This window comes from Lontra canadensis, unplaced genomic scaffold (assembly GCF_010015895.1).
Source record: "Lontra canadensis isolate GAN:19392208 unplaced genomic scaffold, GSC_riverotter_1.0 scaffold2, whole genome shotgun sequence".
NCBI classification, from domain to species: Eukaryota; Metazoa; Chordata; class Mammalia; order Carnivora; family Mustelidae; genus Lontra; species Lontra canadensis.
Window position 1 is genome coordinate 243,344 of NW_022630996.1, and position 11,316 is coordinate 254,659.

General features: G+C 48.5%; 1 protein-coding gene across 3 annotated transcripts in view; it reads right to left on the minus strand.

The window, feature by feature from the left end:
* The window catches only part of CUL1 (cullin 1), a 104,375-nt gene extending 96,630 nt beyond the window's left edge, over positions 1-7,745 (minus strand). Inside the window, exon 1 of one of the 3 annotated variants that reach the window (XM_032866737.1) lies at positions 7,662-7,745. The gene's annotated coding sequence lies outside the window, so the exon portion shown is untranslated. Of the gene's footprint in view, positions 1-7,344; positions 7,515-7,610 lie in introns of those variants that run through there. The other 2 variants (XM_032866736.1, XM_032866734.1) reach the window with 2 other exon arrangements.
* Positions 7,746-11,316: the final 3,571 nt, after the last annotated feature.

An 11,316-nucleotide genomic window follows, 5' to 3' on the forward strand; every position in this document is an offset into this window, starting at 1 on the left:
CTCGGGGCAAACTGCCCAACAGGCTGACGATCTTCACCATCACTGGGCCCTCCCCGGCTTTGTGTTTTTGGGTCCTCCCATTGGTAGTCTTTCTTCACCATAGCAAACAGGAGACACCACCTGGGGGGGGTCCCCGGGCACTAGCAAAACGTGCCGGCACTGGGTGCCCACAGCTCCCGCCGGCCAGGAACAAAGACAAGGCTTCTGTCCAAGGAGAGGCATTGGCAATAAGCAGAAAGCCAAGGGGGAGCAGCTCCAAGGTCACGGCATGGGTTCGGCCCCATCTCTGGCTCATACTAAGTTCTGAGCAAATAGTGCTATTTATTACACGTTTAGACGGACCTGCGAGGAAATTTTTCATGGATTTTAAGTCTTTAACACAGTGGAAGTCAGAAGAATCCATTCTTGGACTTGCCCTTCCCTATCCTCCTGCGAGCCAAACGTCCCCCAGTCTGGCCAGAGCAGGCCGCCTTCAATCCGGCAGGGAGGCAGGTCTGAGCCCTGGCGTTTCCCTTGTGTCCGGACTTTGGGCGGCTCCTCACACATAACTATCTCAGTTAGTATATGGTTAACTGATTTCTACATAGTAGAGGCATTTTATTCCTGGCATTTGGTGCCATACTTCTGTGCACCTCTGCTCTCATCAGTCCAACGGCATTCCTCATTTGTCATTTAGAACACGTTTCTTAATTCGATGGTAACATTTCAATTTTCCAAGCTACAGCACAAGGTGTGCCAAAAAAATTTTCTTCCAATTTTTAGCAAATGTATAGGAAGCACAACAACAGGTTTACACAGTCAATCTAGAAACGCACCTACTCACACTAGGAGTTACGAAGTAAGCAAACAAGGGTAAGACGTTCACAGTATCACTAAGAAAAGGAAGCTTCCACACTCAAGACGATCCGGCAGTATGGAATTTGGTGTTATAATAAAATATCAAAACATCAAGGAGTTTCATGAGATGGTTTAACATTAAGATGGTTTCATGGAGGGCATGAGGGGACCTGCTGGATGGAAACGCGGGGGAGAGAAGGGGAAGATCAGGCAGCCCTGTCCTCACATAAGGGGTAACAGCACGCGCAACAGGGACCCAGCACGCAGGACAGGGTCGGCTTGCAAAGCCACGCCCAGGCCACATGGGCAGGACACCAAGCAGAAACACCTCACTGGCAATGAGTCCCAGTAGCTATACTGGCCTTTTTTGGGGTTGTTTTTACCAATTACTCCACTGTATTACAGATATATGTGCACTGGAGAAAACTGGAGGAAAAAACGAAAATAAGACTAAACTAAAAATAACTTCTAAATCCACTGCCTGGAGATAATCACTATTCATTTTTTGGTTTAGGCCCTCCACCCCTTTTTTTTTTAATGTATATACTCACATACCAACAACCTAAAATTTTAGACATTACATATATTGTTTTATAGCCGGTTTTGGTCATTTAATATTCACTGAATAGTCATTAAATACAGAATTGCAGAAATGCAAAGTTATCTAAAAATGATGACGTAATCATCCTTAATAGCAAAAAACTGAAAACACCTGCTCAAAGAGGGTGTTAAATATGTATTCTCATGACAAAGTATTAATCTACTCATCAGTTTCTCTCCTAAACTTTAGAAGTAGATTAGCTATTTCAAAGGGCACACAGATTTTCTATGTGTGTGTCACATATTTCTCTTGCAAAAGTCATACTAAATTACTTTTTCTAGCAACGTATGAGTGGGCTCATTTCTCCATGCCCTCACCAGAAGTGGTTTATTTTTTAATCTAGGTCAAAATTTTTAAGACCAGTATCTCACTAACTGGCATTTCTAGGAGTACTGCAGGTGAAGCCGAAACTTTCTTCATGTTTCCTGCTCCTTCTTTCAACCTTTTGGTTTACAAGCCCTCTTTTTATAGTAAGGAAAGTTAAATTGCCTCTAAGTCACAGTATTTCTCTCAGTTTGCCACTTGTCTTTATTGTCTTTATGGCATTTTAGCATACAGAAGCTTAATAATTCTGATTTTTTCCCTTTAAACAGTTCCCACTTTTGGTGTTGTGTTGGGAGAGGCTTTCACCATCCTAAGATCATTTGTACTATCTTTTGTTTCTTAAAAATTAAAAAAAAAAAAGGTATTAAAAACCACAGAAGTTTACCACCCTAAAATTATAACCTTTTTGTACTATTTTTTTTTAAGATTTTACTTATGTATTTGACACAGAGAGAGAGAGATCACAAGTACGCAGAGAGGCAGGCAGAGAGAGAGGAGGAAGCAAGCTCCCTGCTGAGCAGAGTGCCCGATGCAGGGCTCGATCCCAGGACCATGAGACCAGGGCCTGAGCTGAAGGCAGAGGCTTAACCCACTGAGCCACCCAGGCACCCCCTTTTAAATGTTTTCACCAGTGCATACACACTTTCTGCACACAGATTTTAAATGGCGGCACACGGGGTGCCTGGGTGGCTCAGTGGGTTAAAGCCTCTGCCTTCAGCTCAGGTCATGATCCCAGGGTCATGGGATCAACCCCCACACCGGGCTCTCTGCTCAGCAGTGAGGCTGCTTCCCCCCACCCAGCCCCCTCTCTCTGGCTGCCTCTCTGCCTACTTGTGATCTCTCTCTGTCAAATAAATAAATAAAATCTTAAAAAATAAATGGCTGCACACATTTCATACAACCTGTTTTCCAAAATATTTTCTCACACAGGCCTTTTTAAAAATTGCAACTTGTTCGATCTGAATAGTCTTAAAATGGTTTTACAAATTCTGGCAAGGCCAATGAATCACATCACACCCACTTCAACGACAGTTCAAAGTTCCAGAACCGTTTATTTCTGTGCCACCAGTGTCCAAGTACTCTCCTTCAATGACCACCAGTTACTAAAAGACCAAGAACAGTAAGTTCATGCTTTGTGTTCAAAAGAGTTCTGCATAATCGATTGTCATAATGACCAATTATCAGTTATCGATTGTTAAGGCATTTTCATTCTGATCTCTTCTCCTCTTTGCACTTTCATATAAAACACTTCGGAAGCCTCTGGTTGTAGCTGGAGCTCTGGAGCCCCTCCGTCCTGTTTTAGAATCACTACCTACTAGGCCTGACCTTAACCACTCAAAGCGTCACCTTTTCCACCAACACGCTGCAAGGGAGCGCAGACAACGGTACTTACACTTCCCGAAGTTCTGTAAAGATTCCAGGTGGGTGTCTGTTCCTGAACACAGTAGGAGTTAAATGAATGTTGACTCAGCCAGGTAGGTGCTAGGCACAGAGGACAGATGTCTCTCTCACATTCCCAGCCCTAACGGAGGTCCACCGAGTGGGAGAAGCCACCAAGTCCCGTCACAGGGTAAGGTGCTAGGACACCGACCCAGGCAGGGCCTCATGGGGTCCCAGGCAGGGCTCCTAGACCGGGATGGGATGGGATAGGAGTTCAGGCCTACACGGAGCCTTTCTGAAGGAGCAAGAGTGTGTCCGGAGATAGAAGGGGATGCGGTACTCTAGACTGAGCGGAAGCCGGAGCGGAAGCAGAAGAAAGATCTGCCCGGGGAACCACGTCAGGGATGCTGAAGCCGGGAGCAGAAGCCAGTGAGGGGACTCTGCTTACTTGATCCAGGTTTCCCAAAGGAAAAAAATTTAAATGACTATCAAACCTAGGCTTCACAAGTCGGCTTTTCAAACATGAGTAAGATCGTGCTTTAGAAGAGGACAGTTTTTCAAAGGCTATTAAAAGCAATGATATTCCCACGGAATCCACACACTCTGAAGGCCTAAAGAATTCTTAAAATAGTATCAATTAAAAACCTTGTTATTTTACAAATGAGGAAATACAGGCCCAACAAAGTTAAGCTCGAATTAGACCCCAGGTCTTCTCTACCAGGCAAAATGTTCTATGCAAAATGTCCCAAGCAAAAATAAATGAATAAATAACATATATATGGCTGGAAAATATCTGTATGAATAAAAATTAGCATCATTAAGTATCATAATTCTGATTATAGCACACATTACTAAATGCATGTGTTATAAACAGGAAGCTGAAAGGCCTTAGTAACAGAATATAGTTAAGGGTTTTACTCAAATTTGATTTTTCATTTAATGTTTACTCCTCTGTTCTGAAAAGCAAACAACACACTTATCACTGAAAAACTATCAGGTATCAAAAAAAAGGGCAAAGTGAACCTAGAATTGGCCCTTAAAAATGGTACACTCTTTTCTCTAGGTATATCTAAAAGACAAATTTCAAAACAAGCCCATGGTTCCCCAAAGCCATCCTGTTCCAGACTGACTCAGCTGCTGAAGACAGAAGGCCAGTGGCCTTGGGAGCTCTCTAGGGCGGAAACAGCCAAGAAGAAAAACTCAAACACATACCTAAATTTTGGGGGCCCTCATTTTTAATCTGAAGAATGGCAAGTAACAACTCCTCCATTTAAAGTACATTCATGGGGCGCCTGGGTGGCTCAGTGGGTTAAAGCCTCTGCCTTTGGCTCAGGTCATGATCCCAGGGTCCTGGGATGGAGCCCCGCTTCAGGCTCTCTGCTCAGCAGGAAGCCTGCTTCCCCCTTTCTCTCTGCCTGCCTCTCTGCCTACTTGTGATCTCTGTCAAATAAATAAAATCTTTTAAAAATATAAAGTACATTCATTTTGGGGCACCCAGCTGGCTCAGTTGGAGGACACATGCCTCTTGATCTCAGGGTTGTGGATTCTAGCCCCACAATGGGTACAGAGATTACTTAGAGAAATACAAATCTTGAAAAAAAAAAAATAAAGTACATTCATTTCAATTTTCCATCCTGAAAGAAAGGCACACTAAACCTGCTGGGTATACTGGGAGTGAATTTCTGAACAAAGGCCCTCAAGGACCCAAGAATGGTCTCTCCTGCGAGAGGCCACATCCCACTCCGGCCTCACCAGCAGGTGTGCGCCAGCTCCAGACAGGGAAGAACCTCAGCTACCAAGAGATTTTATTTCAAAAGCAAGGCTGCAATGCTTAACCTGGGGGAAAATACTTCAACTTTTTTGCGAAAACAAAACAAAAGCTGCACCTTAAAATGAGTTCTGAAGGAAAACAAGCTAATTCACGTTTTGCCACTTGTTTTCTTACCACTTTCCTGGATTTCCATAGTTAAAGAAAACCTGAGCATTTTTTTGTTTTGTTGTATTCGATCCTGGGGTTTTTAACAGCAATTATAACAAAACCTGCATTTCTTACCAGCATTAAGTGTTTTCTGCAGCCCACATCACGGGCGGCCAAACATTGGGGGAATTATTCCAGATTTAGTCATTTAAAAAAACAACCTGAGGTACCAAGTTCTATGCTACTTCCGGGATGCAAAAATAAGGCATATCCCCTACCTTCAAGGAATTCAGAGTCTGAAATGTATAAAGGCTGTAATGACAACACCAAGTTAATTACCCCTAGAAGACACTATTCAGCAAGAGGCAAAGGAATTCTAGGGTCTGCCATATCAAAGCAAAGGGCAGAATCAGCCCAGCCATTCATGTGTCCCTTAGGCCTCTTGATGTGGCCTCCCAGACATTAGGACTGGGAGACATGGCTATAAGGACTTGAGCATGGAGCGGACAGAAGGAGGGTATTGTAAGTTAAAACCCTAGATCTACAGTGTTTCGAAACTTTCCTTTTTGGCAAAAACGTTTTTTTAAAAATGGTGCCAACGAGGGAAAAAAAAAAAAGTTCAATATTTTCAGAGAGTAATCCAGTCAGCCCTCTCAAACTTAATGAGCAGTCTCCTGAAACCTCCAAAAATGGGCATAGTAGGGTTAAAGCTTGCACGTTTTGTTATTGGAAATGCCACGCGACTATTGGACTTACCATAGAAAGCAACAAACAGCACTTCAAAGTAAAAAGAAAAAAAAAATCTAGTATCCAAGAACCCTTCCCGAACAAAGAAAGTCCAAATTTCTTTTAAAACAAAACACCTAGTTTTGCTTTTCAAACAATTTTTTCTTATCTTGCTACACAAGCCATGAACTCCCCAGGATTTCAGAAAATCAGGTAAACAAGGCGGCCACAAAATGAAGTGTTAAAACTGCTGCGGAGTGTTAGAATAGGGTTAGGTCCTAGGAACTCAGGGCTCAAAGTAAAAGTGAATTTAGTTCCCCTCTGTCACTCCGATAAGCGCGTTTCAAAAACTGCGTGACCATTGACTCCGCTCCTAACTTTGACTGTCTTAAATGCACTTCAAGGAAGGGCAATTATACACAGCAAATAAATAACTTGAGTAAGCTGACTGCAATTCCGTATTTGCACACTTACCACTAACCCCAGCTACGAACTAAAAGCAACACCAGTGATCCAATCGGAAAAGAGAATCCTGTTTTTGGCAAAGAGCTCGCTAAAGAGAGAAAACCCTCAACTTTGGGGATCAGTCTCAAGGAATGTTCATAAAGCACTTCCCTCTCGCTTAACCATTTCGTCCACAGAACCCAGCGCGGCACAGGTGGCGGACGGAGGCTCGCGGCGACCCCGCCCCACGCCTGCCGCCCGCGCCCGGGTTACCTGCGGGGTCAGCGCGCGCTCCCGCCGGGCGCAGGGCCGGGGGCGCGCCGAGGCTCGGCCCCACTCGCGGGCACCGGGGGTCTCCGTCCCGTTTGGCCGCCGCACTCGCATCCCTGCGCGCCCCCCGGTCCGCTCCCCCGAGAGAACGGGGCAAAGGGGCGACTGTTACCCAATAATAGCGACCTGCACAGTCGCAACAATGCAGGCGGGACCCCGAGAGCCACGGGCGGGGAACCGGAAAGCAAAGCCCGGCTCCGCGGCTTCTCCTGCGCGCGAACCCAGTACTTTCTTGAGAGCACGAGTCGGGGGGAGGGGGGCAGGCAACGCACGGGGGACGAGCGGTCCCCAGGGGGTGGGGGAGAAAGGGCACCAGCCAGGGCGCCCCGAGGGGTCGCCGCACAAGAGGGGCCGAGACGCGCACGCCCGCCCGCCCGGCCCCGAAGCCCCGGCCCGGTGGCGGCCGGGCGAGAGGCCGGCGCCACCAGGCCGCCGCCGCCTCGGGCGCGATGAATCGGGCTTTTTTTTTTTTCCCCCCCAGTGCGTAGTCCAGGCCTGGCCGCTCTGAGCCCGCGTCCGGGGCCGCGGCCCTGCCAGGCCCGAGCCGGCCGGGGTGACTCAGGGCCGGGCCCCGCTCGCTCCCCTCCCAACCCAGCGCCCTCCGCCCACGAGTCCCCCGGCCCGGCCGCCATTCCGCCCCGCTGCGGCTCGACTCGGCGGCTCAGGCCTCGCCGGGCGCCTGGGCTCGGCCGCCGCGGCCCCAGTCACTGCGACACCGCGGCTCCGACCCGGGCCTGCGCCGCCGCCGCCGCCTGCCCTCGGCCCCAGCGCCGCCGCCACTCACCCGCATTTCCCTGGTGCCTAAAGGGCTCTGGCGACGTCTCCACCGGGTCGCTGAGCCCGGGCGCCGGTTAAATCCCCGTCCCGCCAAGGTCTGGCTGCGTCCCTCAGCCGCCGGGGCCGCCCCGCCTGGAGCTGCGTGCGACACGGCTCCCGCCTCCTCCTCCTCCCCTGCCCGCCCGCCGGCCCTCCTCCCGCCGCCGCCGCCTGCACCACGCAACCTCCGCCCTCTCGCCTTTCCTCCTCGGCTCCCCGCCCTCCCGGCCTCACCGGCTCCGGCTACCGTGGGGGAGACGCTGGTGGGGGGGGGCCGGAACGCACCGCCATCGGCGTCCGGGGCGGGGGAGCCGGGAAACCGTCGCCGCCATCTCCCCACAAGCCCGAAGCGCGGGAGGGGCCCGGAAACCTCCCGCCCTGCGCGGCCACGGCCCCGGGGTCGCCCCCCGCACCGGCCGAGGCTCCGCGAGCGGGGCGTGTTTCTACCTGAAAGCCCGCGGCCCCTTGCCCTGAGCGCCCGCGCCAGCCGCGGCCGGGCGCGCGGGGTCCTCCTCCAGGTTTTAGAGCCTCCCTCGCCTTCGGGAGCCTGCGAAGACCCGGCTTCCCGCCACTTCGGACCTAACGAGGAGGGGGTCACCTTTTTAGGTTGGGGGCACCAGCCTCTGGAGAAACTGCCCCAAAACACCCTGAAAGAGAGGGTCTTGCCCCTCCTCCCGTCCCTCTCCGGTGCGCGCACACCACACACACCGGGAGCCAACGTGGAACACGACCCCGAGTGCGCCGCGTGGAAGAGCCGCCCGCAGCATCCCCGACGGGGCCGAGGAACGAGGCAGAGACCGGCCAGCGGCCCGGAAAACCAGGCACAGACTTCCGAGAAAAACGTGTAGTGGGTTCTCGAGCCCCTTTGCACCTGCAGGCCGTAGCAGTCCGTACCTGGAAGCCTGAGCTTACCGGTGTGTGTCTCCCTTTAAAATCGTTTCCCAAGGAAACCCAGCCAGGCTTACCTGTGTAAACTCTTCAACTCTTTTTTGGCAGATAACGAAGAATCACTTTAGCATTAATCTTCGTAGAGACAAATCAAGAAGACAAGGATTGACATGTGTGGATGGTAGGAGAGGGCTAAAATGTTTTCCCCTGTAACCTCAGGTGGTTAATGACATTCACTTGAAATTAACTGTCACTTGGGTACTTGAAATACTCTAGATACTCATTTCGCCAGCACAGCCACTGGGCTTCCTAGAGTGACAGAGGGTGGGGAAAGCAGGGACTTGCCCCGCACTCAGTGAGGGGTTCCGGCTTTTAATATCATGGCTCCCAGCACACCAGGGGGCTGGCTAATTCCGGGAACAAGCAAGGAAGGATTGCCAATGATCCTATCTGGGCAACAGATGTGGTGAATGTAACTTCCTGTTTTGCTTCAAACCAAAATTCTAGTAGGCTCTTGGGGTAGAAATCCTAGGCCCAGAGCAGAAAGCTGTCCCCAGAGTCCACAGTTTATCCTGAGTAACCTGGGTTTCCCTTGGAAGAAACACCCCACTGGTAGTATGCGGTTCCTTGGATTGAAATGTGGTCTTTTATAACACCTAAGTGCCTTTAGAAGTATTGCATTTCGCCCAAGTGTGTAATCTCAGCCTGTGCAAGGGGTTAACAATTCTTGGTTTATATCCCATACTTATAAATAACCTAGTTGAAAGAACACTTACATATACTTAACAACTTTTTGTGGGCACAGGGTAAGACTGAAGGTAAAAATGGAAGGCTGCTTCTCCCCGTGGATGATGTTTTCCACTATATACGGCTTCATTTATATCTTCATTTCTTCGCCATTGCTGGAACCTGAGCTTTCCTCGGACAACGGTCTGTCTCCTCTTCCCCAACCCATGTTCTTCAGTGTTACCATTCAACACGGTCTCCTTGTCTGCGACCTCCCACAGCTAATATACCAGCTGAGTGGGCCAGCTCTCCCTTTACTGATTGTATATCCATTCTTTGTTTTTCTTTGATGGAAAGAAGTATTTCATGCCTCTATACTACCCACTCCCTGCCTCGGTCCTGGTTGTTAACTTCTTTCTGTCCTTTACTCTCCACCCATCTGCCCCATTATTCTCAGCAGCTGGACTATTCCATTGGCTTTCCCGCCACTTCGCAACCAGGCTGCATCTTTCCCACTTCTACCCTGGGCAGGTAACCTGGCCTTAGACCTAACAGAGCAAGGGCATCTCGTCTCTTTCAGCTCCAAAAAAATCCTTCCTCCATCTTTCTCCGCCACCTCAGCAAAACTGATGTCCCTCTCTCAGAGGACACAAAGTTTGGAGGGATGATACCCTGGATAGAGGTTAGAATCAGAATCCAAAATAGTCTCAGACTAGAATATTAGGGCAAAGCCAGTGAAATAAAATAGAACTTAACGAGTCTAAAGCAATATGATGAAGTTCAAAAAGCCCCAGTTTTAGATTTAGGCAGACTCTCATTTATATTCCAACTCAAACTATCTTCTCCTCCAGTTAAATCAACTGTTAAATGGGGATAAAAATACCTACCTCTTAAGGTTGTTGGGAAGGATAATTCCTTTATTAACCCAGCATAATTCCTAAAACCCTAAGTATTAGTTAGCCTTTCTTTCCTTGTCTTCCATAAAGTGTGTCCCATTTTCCAAGTCACAGGGGCCTGAAAACTGAAAATCCTGACATGTTTACCTTATACCCCAGAGCTGGTCAGCATCCTAGAGAAATCCTCTGTGTTATTGGGCTCGGTCTATGAGGGCAGACATTTTCATAATCGTACCCATCTTCCAGCGAAGAGTCCTAGGACTCAGACAGTAGACACTTTGCTCCAAATCACTGAGCGTGGTCAGCGGCATAACCTGATCTAGTGACTCCCAGGTCCACACTAAGGATAGATTCCCACACCTATATTGTTCCTTTCACCTTCTAAATGGTTTTTCTGGTTCTGATCTCTTGACTATCCTTCCAGCCTACATGGTGACTGACTACAGAGGGTTCTTTCCCAGCTGATGCCCACCCCCACCATTGTTCATAGGGTTTGGTCCAAGTTCTGACTGGGCACTTATTTAAGGTTTACCATAATCTTGTCCTAACTTACTTTTCCAAGTTTATTTCTAGCCTCCTCCCAAAAGGAAGTCCCAGCTTCACCCAGTCTTGTTGGGCCTCCCATTGGCTCACAAATACCAGTCTTAAATCACTGTTTATGAGAGCTCATTTCCTCCCTTAGCAGAAATAGTTCCCTCTTCCTTTCATACATTTGCAAACCCTGCTTTCTTTTTGAGATCCAGCTCACATCCCCTTCCAGGAAGCCTACGCTGCACCTTCTACCTCGGCTTTTCTGATCTCTTCCTAATTGCCAACTTATCACATATGCCTTTAAACTGGATAGTCTGTGCCTTGGGTCATGCCGTAATTCCTAAGGTTCACCAGGCCCCTCAGCATTGTGCCTGAAGAACACTGAAAAGCGTTCAAACATCTTTGTTTACTGATCAAATGAAGGAGTACTGTGTCACTTGGCTGGCCCTAGGAGCTATTATTTCTAAGACACGAGTAAGAAACAGAGCCATCCAGTGAAAAACAAATTCATTTAATGGGATAGTTCCCAAACCTGTCTTTGCTTTAGAATCACCCAAGGACTTGAATACTGATTTCAGGGCTCATTCCAGACCTACTGGGTCAAAATTGGGTGGGCAGGGGCAGAGAGGGAACTTGAAACTGCCAGAGTTTATATCTTAGCTTTACTAATTACTGGGTAACATTAAGCAAGTGACTTAACCTCTCTGTGCTTTAGTTTCTTCATCCAGGAAAAGGGGGTGATAATTATACTTTATATGAGGTTGTTGGGAATTAAATGCTTAATAAACATAACCTATGATGATGATGATGATGATGAAGGAATTACCCAGGGTCAGTCTGGTGACCTGAGTTTTGGGAAACACTGATTTAATAATGAATCACTCCTTCCTCTGCTAAAG